This window comes from Dermochelys coriacea, chromosome 4, assembly GCF_009764565.3.
Source record: "Dermochelys coriacea isolate rDerCor1 chromosome 4, rDerCor1.pri.v4, whole genome shotgun sequence".
NCBI lineage: Eukaryota > Metazoa > Chordata > Testudines > Dermochelyidae > Dermochelys > Dermochelys coriacea.
In genome coordinates, this window is record NC_050071.1 from 886831 (window position 1) to 907172 (window position 20342).

A 20342-nucleotide genomic window follows, 5' to 3' on the forward strand; every position below is an offset into this window, starting at 1 on the left:
CCCCCACTGCTTCCCTTGGAAGGCTATTCCAAAACTTCACTCCTCTGATGGTTAGAAACCTTTGTCTGATTTCAAGTCTAAACTTCCTGGTGGCCAGTTTATACCCATTTGTTCTTGTGTCCACATTGGTGCTGAGCTGAAATAATTCCTCTCCCTCTCCTGTATTTATCCCTCTGATATATTTATAGAGAGAGAGCAATCATATCTCCCCTCAACCTTCTTTTAAAAAAAAAGGAGTACTTGTGGCACCTTAGAGACTAACAAATTTATTAGAGCATAAGCTTTCGTGAGCTACAGCTCACTTCATCGGATGCATTTGGTGGAAAAAGCAGAGGAGAGATATATATACACACACACAGAGAACATGAAACAATGGGTTTATCATACACACTGTAAGGAGAGTGATCACTTAAGATGAGCCATCACCAGCAGCAGGGGGGGGAAGGAGGAAAACCTTTCATGGTGACAAGCAGGTAGGCTAATTCCAGCAGTTAACAAGAATATCAGAGGAACAGTGGGGGGTGGGGTGGGAGGGAGAAATACCATGGGGAAATAGTTTTACTTTGTGTAATGACTCATCCATTCCCAGTCTCTATTCAAGCCTAAGTTAATTGTATCCAGTTTGCAAATTAATTCCAATTCAGCAGTCTCTCGTTGGAGTCTGTTTTGAAGCTTTTTTGTTGAAGTATAGCCACTCTTAGGTCTGTGATCGAGTGACCAGAGAGATTGAAGTGTTCTCCAACTGGTTTTTGAATGTTATAATTCTTGACGTCTGATTTGTGTCCATTCATTCTTTTACGTAGAGACTGTCCAGTTTGGCCAATGTACATGGCAGAGGGGCATTGCTGGCACATGATGGCATATATCACATTGGTAGATGCACAGGTGAACGAGCCTCTGATGGTGTGGCTGATGTGATTAGGCCCTATGATGGTATCCCCTGAATAGATATGTGGACAGAGTTGGCAACGGGCTTTGTTGCAAGGATAGGTTCCTGGGTTAGTGGTTCTGTTGTGTGGTGTGTGGTTGCTGGTGAGTATTTGCTTCAGATTGGGGGGCTGTCTGTAAGCAAGGACTGGTCTGTCTCCCAAGATCTCAGAGAGCGATGGCTCGTCCTTCAGGATAGGTTGTAGATCCTTGATGATGCGTTGGAGGGGTTTTAGTTGGGGGCTGAAGGTGATGGCTAGTGGCGTTCTGTTGTTTTCTTTGTTGGGCCTGTCCTGTAGTAGGTGACTTCTGGGTACTCTTCTAGCTCTGTCAATCTGTTTCTTCACTTCAGCAGGTGGGTACTGTAGTTGTAGGAATGCATGATAGAGATCTTGTAGGTGTTTGTCTCTGTCTGAGGGGTTGGAGCAAATGCGGTTATATCGTAGCGCTTGGCTGTAGACAATGGATCGAGTGGTATGATCTGGATGAAAGCTAGAGGCATGTAGGTAGGAATAGCGGTCAGTAGGTTTCCGATATAGGGTGGTGTTTATGTGACCATCGCTTATTAGCACCGTAGTGTCCAGGAAGTGGATCTCTTGTGTGGACTGGTCCAGGCTGAGGTTGATGGTGGGATGGAAATTGCTGAAATCATGGTGGAATTCCTCAAGAGCTTCTTTTCCATGGGTCCAGATGATGAAGATGTCATCAATGTAGCGCAAGTAGAGTAGGGGCATTAGGGAACGAGAGCTGAGGAAGCGTTGTTCTAAGTCAGCCATAAAAATGTTGGCATACTGTGGGGCCATGCGGGTACCCATCGCAGTGCCGCTGATTTGAAGGTATACATTGTCACCAAATGTGAAATAGTTATGGGTCAGGACAAAGTCACAAAGTTCTGCCACCAGGTTAGCCGTGACAGTATCGGGGATACTGTTCCTGACGGCTTGTAGTCCATCTTTGTGTGGAATGTTGGTGTAGAGGGCTTCTACATCCATAGTGGCTAGGATGGTGTTTTTAGGAAGATCACCAATGGACTGTAGTTTCCTCAGGAAATCGGTGGTGTCTCGAAGATAGCTGGGAGTGCTGGTAACGAAGGGCCTGAGGAGGGAGTCTACATAGCCAGACAATCCTGCTGTCAGGGTGCCAATGCCTGAGATGATGGGGCGTCCAGGATTCCAGGTTTATGGATCTTGGGTAGCAGATAGAATACCCCAGGTCCTGGCTCCAGGGGTGTGTCTGTGCGGATTTGTTCTTGTGCTTTTTCAGGGAGTTTCTTGAGCAAATGCTGTAGTTTCTTTTGGTAACTCTCAGTGGGATCAGAGGGTAATGGCTTGTAGAAAGTGGTGTTGGAGAGCTGCCTAGTAGCCTCTTGTTCATACTCTGACCTATTCATGATGACGACAGCACCTCCTTTGTCAGCCTTTTTGATTATGATGTCAGAGTTGTTTCTGAGGCTGTGGATGGCACTGTGTTCTGCATGGCTGAGGTTATGGGGTAAGCGATGCTGCTTTTCCACAATTTCAGCTCGTGCACGTCGGCGGAAGCAGTCTATGTAGAAATCCAGGCTGCTGTTTCGACCTTCAGGAGGAGTCCACCTAGAATCCTTCTTTTTGTAGTGTTGGCAGGAAGGTCTCTGTGGGTTAATATGTTGGTCAGAGGTGTGTTGGAAATATTCCTTGAGTCTGAGACGTCGAAAATAGGATTCTAGGTCACCACAGAACTGTATCATGTTCGTGGGGGTGGAGGGGCAAAAGGAGAGGCCCCGAGATAGGACAGATTCTTCCGCTGGGCTAAGAGTATAGTTGGATAGATTAACAATATTGCTGGGTGGGTTACGGGAACCATTGTTGTGGCCCCTTGTGGCATATAGTAGTTTAGATAGCTTAGTGTCCTTTTTCTTTTGTAGAGAATCAAAGTGTGTTTTGTAAATGGCTTGTCTAGTTTTTGTAAAGTCCAGCCACGAGGAAGTTTGTGTGGAAGGTTGGTTCTTTATGAGAGTATCCAGTTTTGAGAGCTGCTGCTGGTGATGGCTCATCTTAAGTGATCACTCTCCTTACAGTGTGTATGATAAACCCATTGTTTCATGTTCTCTGTGTGTGTGTATATATATCTCTCCTCTGCTTTTTCCACCAAATGCATCCGATGAAGTGAGCTGTAGCTCACGAAAGCTTATGCTCTAATAAATTTGTTAGTCTCTAAGGTGCCACAAGTACTCCTTTTCTTTTTGCGAATACAGACTAACACGGCTGCTACTCTGAAACCTTCTTTTAGTTAGGCTAAACAAGCCAAGCTCCTTAAGTCTCCTTTCATAAGACAAGTTTTCCATTCCTCGGATCATCCTAGTAGCCCTTCTCTGTACCTGCTCCAGTTTGAATTCATCCTTTTTAAACATGGGAGACCAGAACTGCACACAGTATTCTAGGTGAGGTCTCACCAGTGCCTTGTATAACGGTACTAAAACCTCCTTATCCCTACTGGAAATGCCTCTCCTGATGCATCCCAAAACCGCATTAGCTTTTTTCACAGCCATATCACATTGGCAGCTCATAGTCATCCTATGATCAACCAATACTCCAAGGTCCTTCTCCTCTTCCGTTACTTCTAATTGATACGTCCCCAATTTATAACTAAAATTCTTGTTATTAGTCCCTAAATGCATAACCTTACACTTCTCACTATTAAATTTCATCCTATTATTATTACTCCAGCTTACAAGGTCATCCAGATCCTCCTGTATAATATCCCGATCCTTCTCCGAATTGGCAATACCTCCCAGCTTTGTATCATCTGCAAACTTTATTAGCACACTCCCACTTTTTGTGCCAAGATCAGTAATAAAAAGATTAAATAAGATTGGTCCCAAAACCGATCCCTGAGGAACTCCACTGATAACCTCCCTCCTGCCTGACAGTTCGCCTTTCAGTAGGACCCGTTGCAGTCTCTTCTTTAACCAATTCCTTATCCACCTTTTGATGTTCATATTGATCCCCATCTTCTCCAATTTAACTAATAATTCCCCATGTGGCACGTTATCAAATGCCTTACTGAAATCTAGGTAAATTAGATCCACTGCTTTTCCTTTATCTAAAAAATCTGTTACTGTTTCAAAAAAGGAGATCAGTTTGGTTTGGCACGATCTACCTTTTGTAAAACCATGTTGTATTTTGTCCCATTTACCATTGACTTCAATGTCCTTAAGTAATTTCTCCTTCAAAATTTTTTCTAGGACCTTGCATATTACAGATGTCAAACTCGCTGGCCTGTAGTTACCCTATGCATCCAATGAAGTGAGCTGTAGCTCACGAAAGCTTATGCTCAAATAAATTTGTTAGTCTCTAAGGTGCCACAAGTACTCCTTTTTATTTCTGTAGTTACCTGGATCACTTTTTTTTCCTTTCTTAAAAATAGGAACTATATTAGCAATTCTCCAATCATTCGCTACAACTCCTGAGTTTACAGATTCATTAAAAATTCTTGCTAATGGGCTTGCAATTTCAGTTGGTTCCTCCACCCCTTGCAACAGGAAATTGTCCCCTACACTTTCCAAAAACTTTTTGGATTGTCTGTGCACCGCTGTATTGCTCTCCCAGCAGATATCAGGGTGATTGAAGTCTCCCATAAAACCAGGGCTTGTGATCTAGTAACTTCTGTTAGTTGCCGGAAGAAAGCCTCATCCCCGTGGTCTAGTGGTCTATAGCAGACTCTCACCACAACATCACCCTTGTTGCTCACACTTCTAAATTTAATCCAGAGACACTCAGGTTTTTCTGCAGTTTCATACCGGAGCTCTGAGCAGTCATACTGCTCTCTTACATACAATGCAACTCCCCCACCTTTTCTGCCCTGCCTGTCCTTCCTGAACAGTTTAGATCCATCCATGACAGTACTCCAGTCATGTGAGTTATCCCACCAAGTCTCTGTTATTCCAGTCACCTCACAATTCCTTGACTGTGCCAGGACCTCCAGTTCTCCCTGCTTGTTTCCCAGGCTTCTTGCATTTGTCTATAGACACTTGAGATAACTTGCTGTTTGTCCTGCTTTCTTAGTATGAGGCAGGAGCCCTCCCCTTTCGTGTTCTCCTGCTCATGCTTCCTCCCAGTATCCCATATCCCCACTTACCTCAAGGCTTTGTTCTCCTTCCCCCGGTGAACCTAGTTTAAAGCCCTCCTCGCTAGGATAGCCAGCCTGCTTGCAAAGATGCTCTTCCCTCTCTTCGTTAGGTGGAGCCCGTCTCTGCCTAGCACTCCTCCTTCTTGGAACACCATCCCATGGTCAGAGAATCCAAAGCCTTCTCTCCGACACCACCTGCGTAGCCATTCGTTGACTTCCACGATTCAACGGTCTCTACCCGGGCCTTTTCCTTCCACGGGGAGGATGGACAAGAACACCACTGGCGCCTCAAACTCCAATATCCTTCTTCCCAGAGCCACAGTGATCTGCTCAAAGTCATTCTTGGCAGTATCATTGGTGCCCACATGGAGAAGCAGGAAGGGGTAGCGATCCGAGGGCTTGATGAGTCTCGGCAGTCTCTCCGTTACATCGTGAATCCTAGCTCCTGGCAAGCAGCAGACTTCTTGGTTTTCCCGGTCGGGGCAGCAAATAGATGACTCAGTCCCCCTGAAGAGAGAGTCTCCGACCACCACCAACCATTTTCTTCTCTTCGGAGCGGTGGTCGTGGAACCCCCATCCCTAGGACAGTGCATCTCATGCCTTCCAATCGGCGGAGTCTCCTTCTGTTCCCTTCCCTCAGATGTATCATCTAGTCCACTCTCCGCATTAGTACCTGTGGAGAGAACATGAAAACAGTTGCTTACCTGTATCTGCGTTGCTGGTACATGGACGCTCCCTTTTCTTCTTCTGGAGGTCACATGCTGCCAAATTACTTCACCGTCCTCCTGTCCCCGCTGCGCAGCCTGCTCTGAATCTTCAGAACATTGTGTGCATAGAAGCATATCCTGACGTCAGTCCAGGAAATCTTCAGTTTCTCTTATGCAACGCAGGGTCGATACTTGTTTCTCCAGACCTTGAACCTTCTCTTGTAATATGGAGACCAGCTTGCACTTTGTACAGACAAAGTCGCTTCTGTAAGTTTCCTGTGGCAGCTCAGTCCACCATGTCAGCTAGAGAAGAGCTGCGGTACCTGGGCATTGGGCCAGCCGGGGCCTTTAACACCACAGCCCTGGGGATGGGGTGCTGACAGGGACCATCCAGTGAGGAACACAAGTTTCTACCATCCACCACACCCTGTTTTGGAACTACTTCTGATGGCTCACCCCATCTGTGGTAACAGTTATCCCCTCTGCTATCCTCTATCTGGGGTTTTTCCCTTCTGCACCTACCTGGCAGGGCAGCCCTCCCCCCATCTGAACCCCTGATCCTGTCCCCATTTTGTCCCTTTGCCCATCCCTCCCCTCCAATTTCCCCCCTTCCGGGGGATTTTCCCTGCCTTTGGTTGCAGGGAGCAGATTCTGGTGGTGAGGAAGGGCAGTCACTTGCCGATGTCAATTAAGAACATCAGAACATAAGAGCAGCCACATGGGGTCAGATCAAAGGTCCATCTAGCCCAGTATCCATCTGCCGACAGGGGCCAGTGCCAGGTGACCCAGAGGGAATGACCAGACAGGAATCATGCCGTGATCCATCCCTTGTGGCCCATTCCCAGCTTCTGACGAACAGAGGTTAGGGACACCAGGCCTGCCCATCCTGGCTAATTGCCATCGATGGACCGAGCCGCCAGGAATCTAACTAGTTCCCTGTCGAACCTTTTGATCCCAGGACCCTGCTCAGGAACAGTGAAGTACCAATTTGTAATAAAGAAGCAGCTTCTGATACCAGGGCAGCTCCTCTTCCTCCTCCCCTCCCGGGGGAATGAGCAGCACCCCCCCCCCCCAGCTGTCTATCTGCCCCTGGCCCCTTTCACCTCATCACCCCTTCAGCCTCCCTCCAAATGTCCCCTTCCCCCCATCACCTCTTCAGCCCCCCTTCAGCCTCCGCCAACTGCCCCGGTTCCCTCCCCCTCATCGCCCCTCCCTCTCAACCTTCCCCCTGCCTCCCAGGCTCCTCCCCAGCTGCCCTTTCAGTCTTCCCCTCCCACATCCAACTACCCTCCTTCAGCCTTCCCCCCGAACTCCTCACCTAGCTGTCCCACCTGACCCCCTTTAGCCTCCCTCCCCCACAACTGCCCCTTCACCCCCTCACCCACTCCCTTCCCTCTGCCTCTCCCCAAATTCTCAGCTCCACCACACTGAGGTTCCCTTCCCCAGAAGCATCTGCTTCCTTCCCATGGGGAACAAGGGCAGGAAATGCTTTTGAAAAAACTATTCTCAAGTAAAATCTAAAACAAGCCAAGCAAGCCCCTCCCTTGCTTTGTCCTGGGCGCCCGGCTGTGGGTTTGTGTGTGTCTGGGTGAGGAGGGGTTGTTCTGAGCTCACTCCCTTCAGGGAAGGGGTGGAGTTGGCGATAGGGGCATGTTCAATCCTTAGCAGAGAATTCCTTTCTCCATGATGTTAGCTAAGCGTTGCTATTAAATGTCAGCCGACAAATGCAGCATTTGAAACAATTTGACTGTAAATCCCTTGCCCTCTCAGTTGCTGGAGTTCTCACACCAGAGACCGCACACTCAACCGGATCCCTCACACCCTTGCACCACAACCCTCTGCCCTAGCCCTGAGTCCCTCATCCCTGGCCCTACACAACAGCCCACACCCCAACCTTCTGCCCCACCTGAGCCCCCTCCCACACTCCAAACAGTTCAGCCTCACCCTGCCACACACCGTCCACGTGCAGAATGAATTTTTCAATCTGCACCAAGAGACAGCTGAGGGGTTACACCTCACTTCCATAGTGGTGCACATAAAATTCAGTCCGTACACGGACATAACAAATTAGAGGAAACACTGTTCTTGACTTTCAACCTATCTGTCACATCTTGAATTTAATACATTGACCGTTGAGAATAAAGTGCTCTCAGGTGACCTACAGACCAACAGTTGTTCATAGGAATTATTCAGAAAGTATTTTAGAAGACCTAGAACAGTAGAGGAAATCATAAACTGCTAAGAGACAATTAATGGAGAGAAGCAGCAAGATGAATCCCATACTTTGCATTGGTTGTGTCTTATTTCCCTAATTTGAAAAGAGACCAAAAGGACCTGAGTCTCCTCGCTGTCGACAGCCCCCTGCTCGGCCAATCAGCGTTGAGATGCTGAGTGGTGGGAGGCTGAGAGGTCTAACCAGATGTCTCAAAGGATGGCCCTGGTCCCCATCAGAGGGGATCACTCTCAGATCAGGACCCACCCCTTTGGGAGGACCTCCCACAATGAGAGCAACGCCCCATCCCTCGCCCACACTCCACACACACCCTTCCTTGGTAGAGAGAGGGAAGCAGGGAAAAGGGGAAAAAGAAGCAAGAGAAGAGGAGAAAGGAGGGAGGAAAGAGGAAAAAGGAAACCAAAAAGGATAAACCCCAAGGTCCCCAGTGATTCCAAGGGTCAAAGTCCTAGGTAGGAAATCAAATTCTGCCCCCTTACGCCAGCGATTTCTGTGCCGAGAATTCTGCCTGCAGCAGGTGCATCAGACCAAACAGGTTCCAGACCTCTCGGAGCCTCTTACCTTGTCAAAGGGAAGTTCGTTTTCTGGCACAACCAGTGGTAGGAAAGGAGAAAACTCCACCGAGGCTCCTCCTCATGCTCACAGACGTGAATCCTAATTCTCTCCCCGTCCTCGATGGGAGACCTGGAGAAGGATACATGCGGCAGCAAAGCCAGGGGGGTCTCAGAGACTGCCCTGGCCCTGCACCTCGGCCCTGCCCGGCTGATGTCACGGCCTCTCTGTGAGGTCACCCACTCCCCCCACCTTTGCCCAATGGGCTGAGTTCCTGCAAAAGACCTTTGATGTCACTGCCCCACCCACCCCTCCCCTCCAAGCTGATGTCCTGCCCCAGCCCAGCCTCTTTGGAGGTTGGAGTTGTTGCCCCCTGGATCTAGGGTTGCCAACTTTCGCACCCCACAAAACCGAACACCCTTGTGCCGCCCTTTCACTGAGGTCCCAGCCCGCTCACACCATCTCCCTCCCCTCCATCGTTCCCTCTCCCCCACGCTCAATCACTCGCTCATTTTCACTGTGCTGAGGAGGGCTGGGGAGGGTCCCTTTTCAACTGGGTGTTGTCGGGACGGCCCTGGGAAGGAGGGCTGCCTGCCAAGCACCTTTAGGAGGAGGCGTCCCTCCCTGTCAGAAAATCATCTCCCTCCCTCAGCTCAGTGACGGCCTGAATTGCTCCTTATCTCGGGAGAGCCAGAGGATTGAAAGCAGCAACATCAATCCCCTGTGTAGCTAGCAGGAATGAACACAAATACCCTTGTATCTCAACAGATGCTTAGTTTTACCCTTGGTAAACTACAAGGCTAAAGAGAAAGATGGTGGCACCACATCTAAGGAATGAAACACAACACAATCATCATCGTTATGCTCATGCTTGCCCCTTTATACTTCTACTGTCTCGCTGCGACCACCGTCGCCCTCTGTCGGTTCAGTGAGAGTGCTACACTCATTGCTTCCTACACACAAAGACTCACACACACATCTTGCAAGGAAAACCTCACCAAGGAGTCAGATGCACCTGTTGCTTCCCTGCACCCCTGCTCTACAGAATCCAATCACAAGGAAAGCTTGTCAGGCCCAGAGCTGGCAGAGAGTCTGGTGCTGGAGTATTGAAACTACAGTGACGGCACTCAGAGGAAAGATGCTGATAGAGGGCAAGTTAAAAATTGGCCAGTCAGGTTTCCAGTCCCCTGACAGGTCATTCCATCACTCTAGCAAAGGGGCACATCTCAATTCTCAGCTGGCTCAGTCAAGCTGCAGCGTTCTTGTTTCCACTCAGTCAGCTTTGAGGCCTGTTTCACATCAGCTGAAGATGCTCCCCTAGTCTCCAGTGATTCCTGCGATAACTTGTCTCCAACCTGTTTGTGTTGTGACAAAGCTCTCTCCTTGCCTCTGTGGGTCCCACATTTCCTGGCGGATTTTGCTAGCCTCAGAGGCTCACTGTGACCCTCCACGTAACCCTTCTCTCTCTAGAGACAAGAGTCACAGTCTACTGAGCCATTTTCATCATACGCCAGCGAGGGAGGTGAGGAGAAGTTATCCTTCCTTGCACAGTCTCTGTTGTCTCCCAGTCTCAGTGATTAATCAGGGGGCAAAGGGGCGGGGGGGGCGGGGGGGGGAACCCGGGCCCACTCTCTACTCCGGGCTCAAGCTTCACTCAAGCTTCACTTCACCCTTACCTCAGGGCCTCCTTCCTTGTGCCTGATATAATGTGTACTGCTCAGTCTCTCCAACAGCACAACTTCCTCCCACAGCTCCTCACATGCACCCACCTGACTCACTGGGAGGCTTTGAACTAATTTCAGCCAGCCCCTGATTGGCTTCAGGTGTCCCAATCAACCTAGCCTTCTCCCTGCCTTCTGGAAAGTTCTTAATTGGCCACAGGTGTCTTAATTGACCTGGAGCAGCTGCCATTTCACTTATCCTGGTACCACGGATTTGTTTAGCCTGGAGCGAATCTCTATTTCTCTCTCTCCCACGACTCTCCCATAGCCTTCTAGCTTGGAGGGAGGTGGGAAGCTGCTACTCCTGCTGCTAGGCCCTAAGCTCTCCCTGCTGCTCCAGCTGCTCCCCTGGCTGGGCCAGACACCCACCCCCCCGGTTCTCTGCTACCTGGTTGCTGGACCCCCCACTCTCGGGAGCTGCTACTGCTGCAACTGCAGTCCCGGGGGGGGGGGGCTGCTAGCGCACTCCCCAGAGAGGAGGAGTGAGGGACCCCAGCCACTGCTGTTGTGGATACCACCAGCACCACCACCTGAGAGGGGTCCTTTCTGCCTGCCTGGACCACCACCTGGAGTTTCTGGAGCTGCTGCTGCTGCAGAGGCCGCTGCCTGGAGCTGCTGAAGCCCGAGGAGGAGAAGAAGAGGATCATCTGCCAGTGGGGCAGCACCTAGAGACTTTGCAGACCACCGTGGAGGGGGCCTAAGACTGATTAATTTTCAAACTGTGCTCTTCTGGTGGGGGTTTTGACTGTGTTTCCAGGGACACAGGGGGTGTGGCGTGGAGCTGCCCCCCAATCCATTTGTGTATCCCCCCAACCCCCACCACTACTACCACCACCACTGCCCCCTCCACCACCCCCACTGGCTCTATACCATCTGCCTCAGCTCCTGCCTCTGGACTCAGCTGCTTGCTTGGCTTGCCACGCCCTATTTCCACCCTTTGGGCCAGAAGCAGCAGCCAGCTTAAAAAAGACTTGTGCAAGTGCATGTGGGCACATGTGCCCCCCCGGACTGCCTACCCCCCAGCTTGCCCTTTACTACCTGCCCCATTTGCCACTTGTAGCTTTGCCCCCCCTTTTTGTCCCAGCCCCCCATGCTAGCTTCACTTTGTTTGCCTGCCCCGCCCATTTCCTTCTGCAGCCTTTGTTTGTTTGCCCCGCCCCAGCCTCTGAAGCTAGCCCCTTGGTTTCCCTGTTCTACCCCCAGACCGCTTAGCCCCTCGCTCCGTGTGCCCATGCCCCCTCCCATGCGCTTGGGCAATTCCCCATTTCAGTTACAACCCTCTTCACTGCACCCTCAATGTTGTTGTATCCCCCCCTCCCCTAGTGCACCAAGAGGAGCCGGAATTCCACCTTGTGTCGGTGACTGACCCCTAACCCCTGATTGCCCCCCGTCCAGCCCACCCCTTTTGGCGCCCTCCTCCCCTGCCTGCAGCCTAGCGGGGAGGAGTGGTCGACCTGCTTCCCCTCTCCCCTCCTACTTCTGGTGTCCCCCCTTCCCTCCTTGCTCATGATGGCGGGGGATGAGACGGGTGGGACCCCCCCAGCAGCCCGAGCTCCCACTCCCCCGCCTACCCCTCCGTCACCCCCCCAAGCTTCTACCTCCCCTGCCGAACCATCTGCCATCGCCCCCGCTGGGGCACCAGCAGCGACGGGCACCGGGGTGACCTCCACTGCTGCCACGTCTCTCCCCCCCTCAGATTTGGGGGGAGCCCCCCCAGCTGGCGGGAGGGGCCAGGGGAAGAAGAAAGGGAAGGGCCCTGCTAAGAAAATCAGGCCCTCCATGGCAGGGACTGCCCCCAATGCCCCGGCCCCATCTCTAGCTGGGGCGCCCCTCCCCGCTGTTCCCTCCACCAGCTCTGCAGGGGTCCCTCCCCTGGCCCCCAGAGCATACGCCCAGGTGGCGGCAGCCCCCCCGCCTGCCGCTACATCATTTCTCCAGCCCACCGCCTCCGCTACCATCTATAGCGGCCGGGGCCCCTTTCCCACCATGACCAGGAAGCGCGGCGTCCGTTGCCTCCTGGTACCCGCCTCACCCCACGTGGAGACCTATGTGCGGGCGTTGGCGAGGGTGGTGGGGCCCACGGCCATTGTGGCAGCCTCCAAAATATATGGCAAGGTCGTCTTCTTCTTAGCATCGGAGGCCGCCACCCAGGAGGCGGTGGAGAAGGGCCTGGCAGTTGGGGGCATTTTTGTCCCCCTAGAGCCGCTAGAGGACCTGGGCGTCCGCCTGGTCCTGACCTCCGTCCCTCCCTTTCTCCCCAATGCCGCCCTGTTACCCGCCCTTTCTACCTTGGGGAAGCCCATCTCTGTCATCAGCCCTCTCCCGTTGGGCTGCAAAGACCCCGCCCTCCGTCACGTCCTCTCGTTCCGCCGGCAAGTGCAGCTTCAACTGCTGCCGGCGACGCGCGACGGAGAGGCACTGGAGGGGTCCTTCCTAGTCCCCTACCAGGGGGCCCATTACCAGGTGCATTATTCCATGGGGGAGGCCCGGTGCTACCTCTGTCAGGTGATGGGGCACGTCCGGAGGGACTGCCCCTTGGCCCGGCAAGGAGGGCCATCCGGGACCCCCGAGCCCCGGCAGGGCACCGGCCCCGTCATCGCCGGCACCCCTGGCTGCCCGGCACCCGAAACCACCCCTCCTCCTTCCCAGTCCACCATTGCTCCCGCTCGGGCCCAAGGGGCACCTCCCCAACTATGCCCAGACGAGCGGGAGAGCCCCGTCCCCGCTGCTTGCAATCTGGCGGGGCCTGTGGAGGAGGGTGCGGCAGGGACACCGCCGGGCATGGGAGAGGGCCCGCCCCAAGGGGAATCTTCCCTCCCTTGTGCTGCCCCACCGTTACCCCCTCGAGTCCCTGAGCCATCGCCTCTGCCCCCTGACACAACCCCTAAGAGCCAGCCCCCGGATGATGCCATGGAGGGCTGGGCCCTAGTCCAGGGGAAGCGGGGCAAGCGGAAGGCTCGAGCTCCACTCCTCCCATCTGACGCGGAGGCCCCCCGAAAAACCAGGAAGGGGGGCACCGACGTCGAGCCTTCCGCTCTACCCACGGGTGTGCTCCATCCACCAGAGCCGGCTGGGGAAGACGTGGCAGCACTGGAAGACGGTATTTCCCCTCCACGGGAGTCCCTCCACTCCAAGACCCCCGAGGCACCATCTGAAACCCCAGTGTGCCCCGAAGCAATCGTTACGTCAGGTGCCGGCGGGGAGAATCCCGGGGTGACGGAAAACAATTTCCCGTCTATATATGAGAAGATCAAGGCCCTGGGTCTGACCCCGGTCACCCAGGGGGAGGACGATCCTATGCCAGCGGGCCTCGATCTGGACGACCTCACTCCAGCCCCCCTTTCCCCATGTTCCCTCCCCCAACCATTGCTTCCGCTCCCAGCTCCGAGGAGCCCCCGGACTCCTCCATCAACCCGGCTGCAGAGGGCACCCCGCTGAGAGCCGCCGAGCCAGTTGAGGCGACAGCCAGTGCCACGCGGCTGGAACCTGAGCCACCAGGGGCATCCCTCGCTGGTGAGGAGCATTCGACCTCCTTTCGGGGAAAGGGCCCTACAGAAGAGAGTCCACCCCGATGCCATGGCTGCCAAATCCACCAGAGAGTTTGCGCCCGGCATCACTGAGAGCCCTCTCCCCACCCAAAATCTCACCTCTAACCTTGCCCCTGCCCCTGTCCCTATCCCGTCCACATCCCGAGATGTTATTGCCGCCCCTGGGGCTGTCTCCTTCCCCTTGCCAACAGATGAATCCCAGGGAGCGGCCTTTGTGTTTACCCGCCCCGACCCACCAGGGGCTGCTATCCTCCCTCCGCCGCCCCCTATCGCCCCAGCATTCAGGTCAACCCATCAGGAGCCCCGTCGGGGGTCCGCACCCTGTCTGCCCATCTCGCTGGGCCACGGGGCTGTAGCAAGGGCCCCGTCGGGGAGTAACCAGACCATAACGCCAGCCCCCCATGCTCTGCGAGAGGAGTTGCGGGAGTTCCTAGAAGACGTCCATGGCTCCCGCAACAAAGTCCAGCTTGCCCTCCAGTGATGGGGGGACTTTAATCAAATTCTCCGGGCCGCAAGGGCCCTCATGAGGGAGGGTAAAAGGACCGGGAGGCAGGGCGCCGCGGCCTACCAGTGGGTCCGCCTCTTCCGTGACTCCTTACTCACCTACATGAGCATCTCTGCCAGCGAGGATCCCCCCCAGCCCTCCTCATGGCACCCTTTACCATCGCAACATTGAACACCCGCGGCTGTAGGATGGGTCTCCGCAGGTCCCAGGTGCTCTCCTTCCTTCGGGAGGGGAGGTACTCTGTGGTTTTCCTGCAGGAGACCCATACGGATCCGACCGCCGAAGACAGCTGGCGGCTGGATTGGGGGGACAGGGTCTACTTTAGCCACCTCACAGTTCGTACGGCTGGAGTGGCGACCCTGTTCTCCCTCAACCTACGGCCCGAGGTGCTGGGGGTCACCGAGGCTGTGCCAGGTCGCCTGCCGCACCTCCGGGTCCCTATGGAGGGGCTCGTAGTCAACCTCGTCAACATCTATGCCCCAGCAGCAAGTCCGGAGCGGCTGCAATTCTATCAGCAGGCGTCCGCTTTCCTCGGCACCTTGGATCCTCAGGAGTGCCTGGTCCTGGGAGGGGACTTTAACATCACCCTTGAGGAGCGGGACTGCTCGGGGACCGAGCGGAGCCCGGCCGCCGTCGCCGTCCTCCAGGAGATAGTCGAACACCACTCCCTGGTGGACGTCTGGCGCGACCACCACCCGGATGACACTTCCACGTTCCCCTTTCTCCGGGTGGAGCCCCATCGGTCGCGCCACTCCCGGTTGGACCGCATTTATTTATCACGCTTTCATCTTTCACGAGCCCACTCCTCCAGCATCCGGCCGGCCGCATTTTCTGACCATCAGATAGCCACCGTGACAGCCTCCCTCTGCGCGGAGAGGCCAGGGCAGGCCTATTGGCATTTTAACAACAGCTTGCTGGAGGATGCGGGCTTCGTGGTGTCCTTCTGGGAGTTCTGGCTGGCCTGGCGAGGGCAGCGGCGTGCCTTTCCCTCGGCACGGCGGTGGTGGGACGTAGGGAAGGTGCGCGCCCGGCTCTTCTGCCGTGACTACACCCGGGGCACCAGCCGACGGAGGGATGCAGCGATAGAGCAGTTGGAATGGGAGGTCTTAGAGCTGGAGAGGCGTCTGGCCGCCAGCCCCGAGGATCCACCCCTCTGCGGAGCGTGCCGGGAGAAGCGGGAGGAGCTCCGGACCCTCAAGGACCATCGGGCCCGGGGTGCCTTTGTTCGATCCCGAATCCGTCTCCTTCGGGAGATGGATTGCGGCTCCCGCTTCTTCTACGCCCTGGAGAAAAAGAGGGGGGCTAAAAAACATGTCATCTGCCTACTGGCAGAAGATGGCACCCCCCTCACGGATCCGGTGGAGATGTGTGGAAGGGCGAGAGCCTTCTACGCAAGCCTTTTCTCCCCGGATCCGACCGATCCTAACGCTTGCAGAGTGCTGTGGGAGGAGCTCCCGACGGTCAGCGTGGGCGACCGAGACCGGCTAGAGCTGCCTCTCACTCTGGCCGAGTTCTCGGAAGCCCTCCGTCGCATGCCCACCAATAAATCTCCGGGCATGGACGGGCTGACTGTGGAGTTCTACTGCGTGTTCTGGGACGTCCTGGGCCCAGACCTAGTCACCGTCTGGGCTGAGTCTTCGCAGAGCGGGGTCCTCCCTCTTTTGTGCAGGCGAGCCGTGCTGGTCTTATTGCCGAAGAAGGGGGACCTCTGCGATTTACGATATTGGCATCCCATCTCGCTCCTCAGCATGGACTACAAAGTCGTGGCAAAAGCCATCTCCCTGCGGCTAGGGTCCGTGCTGGCGGACGTGGTCCACCCAGACCAGACCTACACCGTCCCGGGCCGCAGCATCTTCGACAACCTATATCTGGTCCGGGACCTATTGGAACTTGGATGTAGGGATGGTCTGTCGTTCGCCCTCCTGTCCTTAGATCAGGAGAAGGCATTCGACAGGGTGGATCACAAGTATCTCCTGAGCACTCTGCAGGCGTTTGGATTCGGACCCAGGTTTGTGAGTTTTCTCCGGGTGCTGTACGCCTCCGCAGAGTGTCTGGTAAGGCTCAACTGGACCCTGACCGAACCGGTCAGCTTCGGGCGAGGAGTACGGCAGGGGTGCCCCTCTCAGGCCAGCTGTACGCTCTGGCGATCGAGCCCTTCCTCTGTCTCCTCCGAAGGAGGTTGACAGGGTTGGTGCTGCAGGAGCCGGAGCTGCGGCTGGTCCTGTCGGCGTACGCTGATGACGTGCTCCTCGTGGTTCAGGACCCGGGCGACTTGGTGCGGGTGGAGACTTGCCAGGCCATCTATTCGGCAGACTCCTCCGCGCGGGTCAATTGGGTCAAGAGCTCTGGCTTGGTGGTAGGGGACTGGCGGCAGGCGAGCTCCCTCACACCCGCGCTTCAGGCCATCCGGTGGAGCCCGGGTCCGCTGCTGTATCTGGGCGTTTACCTTTCTGCCACGCATCCCTCTCCGCCGGAGAACTGGCAGAATTTAGAGGGCAGGGTGATAGAGCAGCTCCAGAAATGGACAGGACTACTCCGGTGCCTCTCCCTTCGAGGGAGAGCTCTAGTGCTTAATCAACTAGTCCTGTCCATGCTCTGGTACTGGCTCAACACCCTGGTCCCGGCCCCGGGTTTCCTGGCCAACCTCCGGACATCGATTCTTGAGTTCTTTTGGTCAGGACTGCACTGGGCCCCTGCAGGGGTTCTCCATCTACCTCTGGAGGAGGGAGGGCAGGGCCTAAAATGTCTGCTCACTCAGGCCCATGTCTTCCACCTCCAGACCCTGCAGAGGCTCCTTTATGGTGCAGGTAGTCCGGCGTGGAGCATAATGGCGCACGCCTTCCTGCGCCGCTTCCGAGGGCTCCGATACGACCGGCAGCTCCTTTATCTCCATCCGAGAGGTCTTCCGCGAGACCTCTCCGGGCCGCCGGTCTTCTACCAGGACCTCCTCCAGACCTGGAAACTCTTTACAATGATGAGGTCCGTGGCAGCCACCAAGGGGGCAGATCTCCTCGCGGAGCCCCTGCTACACAACCCCCAGCTCCGTCTGCAGGTGGCGGAGTCCCGCTCGGTGCGCCAGAGGTTGAACCTGGCAGAGGTCACAGGAGTCGGAGACCTCCTGGACTATGACCGGGGAGACTGGCTGGATCCCCTGACGCTCGATCAGCGCATGGGGCTTTCCAGACCTTGTACTCCCCGGCGCATACTTCAGGAGGTGAAGGCCGCTTTGCCGCCCGCTGCTCGGGTTCATCTCAACCGGGTCCTGCACGAGGGCACGCCCCGCCCACGCGTTACCCCAGGCCCGCCGGACCTTTTAATTGGACCCCTGCCCTGTGGACCCAACCGACCCCTTCACCCCTTCACTAGAAGCCGGCTGCACAAGATGCAGCTGGTCTGCTTCCAAACCGCGCCAAGAAAACATGTCTACACGCTCGTGCTCCACACCCTTCACGCCCGCACCCTCGTGTCCCACCCCGATACAAAATGGCGAGACCTCCTGCCACCTTTGGAGGGTGAGGAGCCCCGGTGGGCCAGCCTATATTCCACCTTAGTCCCAAGGCCTGCCGGGGATGTCAGTTGGCGGCTTCTTCACTGAGCTGTGAGCACGGGCGTGTACTTGGCGCGGTTCACCACAATCCCAGACACCTGCCCCTATTGCGGCGTGAGGGATACCCTGGCACATGTTTACCTGGAGTGTGCCAGTCTGCAGCCCCTATTCCGGCTCCTCACCAATATTTTATTACGTTTTTGGTTGCACTTCTCCCCTCACCTTCTCATTTATGCACTCCCTATCTGTGGCCCCACAAAGTCACGGGATCTCCTGGTCAACCTCCTCCTGGCCCTAGCTAAAATGGCCATCTACAAAACCAGAGTGAGGAGGTTGGCCGATGGAGTCTCCTGTGAGTGTGGGGCCTTTTTCCGATCCTCGGTCCATTCATGTATCTGGGCAGAGTTCCTCTGGGCGGCGTCCTCTGACTCCCTTGACGCCTTTGAGGAGCGGTGGGCGCTGTCCGGGGTTCTCTGCTCGGTGTCCCCGTCCGGTTCCCTTCGTTTGACCCTTTGACCACACTCCTGTCCCTGTTATTTTATTAGTTGTCCCCCGGAATTTTTTGGGTATCTAGGTCCTGTGGATCCCCCTTTTAGGCTGGAGGGGATCCTTTAGTGGTGGACGGGCTTTGCCCGCCCACTTCCCGGATCCCAATAAGACTACTTTTCTATACCCATCTGGCCTTGCCCCATCACAGTGTTCATACGCTCCCCGCGGGGAGGCTGTGAGTGGTCTAGTTACAAGCGCTGGTTGCTCAGGCCTGTCAGGGAAGGGAAGCTCCGGACAACATTGACAGTCTGGAGATCCCTCAGTGGAAGCCCAGGCTGTGGGTAGAATAGGCGGGGAGGCTAAGCATGCCTGGCACTGCCGACGATGACCAGGCCCCAGATGCCTGGGCCCCAGTGTCCCGCCTGTGCTCCATCTCTTCCTGTATCTGCTTCACCCCTTCTCGCAGCCCACACTGCCCACCGCTGCCTGGATGAGTTCCCCCTCTCCCTCCACTGCATCCTCGCTCTTTGGGGTCCCTGCCACTCACCCTGTGCCTCCTCTCCTCCACCCCCTACCCTGCTTCCCCATGGATCATTCCTGGGACCAGTTTTATTCACCATCCTCATTAATGATCTGGAGGTTGGGATGGATTGCACCCTCAGCAAGTTCGCAGATTACATTTATCTGGGGGGAGAGGTAGATATGCTGGAGGGTCGGGATAGGGTCCAGAGTGACCTAGACAAATTGGCTCAAAAGAAATCTGATGAGGTTCAACAAGGACAAGTGCTGGGTCCTGCACTTAGGAGAGAAGAATCCCATGCACTGCCAGAGGCAGGGGACCAACTGGCTTAGCGGCAATTCTGCAGAAAGGGACCTGGGGATGACAGTGCATGAGAAGCTGGAGATGAGTCAGCAGTGAGCCCTTGTTGCCAAGAAGGCTAACGGCACATTGGGCTGCATTAGTAGGAGCATTGCCAGCAGATGGAGGGAAGTGATTCTTCCCCTCTCCTCGGCACTGGTGAGGCCAAATCTGGAGTATTACATCCTGTTTTGGCCCCTCACTACAGAAAGTATGTGGACTAATTGGAGAGGGTCCAGCGGAGGGCAACAAGAATGATTAGGGGGCTGGGGCACATGATGGATGAGGAGGGGCTGAGGGAACTGGGCTGATTTAGTCTCCTTAAGAGAAGAGTGAGGGGGGAGTTTGAGAGCAGCCTTCAACTACCTGAAGGGGGGTTCCAAAGAGGATGGAGCTAGACTGTTCTCAGTGGTAGCAGATGACAGAATGAGGAGAAATGGTCTCAAGTTGCAATGAGGGAGATCTAGGTTCACGAAGAGGGTGGTGAAGCACTGGAAGGGGTTACCTAGGCAGGTGGTGGAATCTCCCTCCTTAGAGTTTTTAGACCGGGTTTGGCAAAGCCCTGCCTGGGATGATTTAGTTGGTGTTGGTCCTGCCATAAGCAGGGGGTTGGACTAGATGCCCTCCTGAGGTCTCTTCCAACCCTATTGTTCTGTGACTTCCCCTCTGGCCAGGGGGCGCTCAACTCCTGCTCTGCCCCAGTCCCCGCCCACACTCCACTCCTTCCCCCAAGCACTGCCCCACTTTTCCCCCCATGCTCTGCCCCACCCATAAATCAACCCCTTTCTCTCCCCCCTCTCTTCCTGCCCCTGCTCCACCCCGCCCCGCTTTTATCCCACTGTTTCCCCCAAACCCCCACCCCGCCTCTTCCCCATCTCCTCCCCCAAGTATGCCATGTCCCCAGTCATAACCGACCCTCCCGGAGCATCCTGAATTCCATGAAACAGCTGTTTTGCGGTGGGCAGGAAGTGCTGGGAGGGAGAGTGGGGAGTTGCTCAGTGGGGCCGCCGGTGGGCGAAACGCACTCTGGGGAGGGCAGAGCTTGGCTGCCAGTGGGTGCTAAGCACCCACTAATTTTCCCTCCTGGGTGCTCCAGGCCCTGAGCACCCATGCAGTCGGCTCCTATGATCCCCCTCCCACAAATCAA

The 20342-nt window shown here is 55.2% G+C and overlaps 1 protein-coding gene across 1 annotated transcript in view; it reads left to right on the forward strand.

Annotated features, from left to right (window-relative positions):
- LOC119854513 (class I histocompatibility antigen, F10 alpha chain-like) overlaps nucleotides 1–20342 on the forward strand; it is a 100623-nt gene that overhangs the window by 21690 nt on the left and 58591 nt on the right. The window lies entirely within an intron of this gene.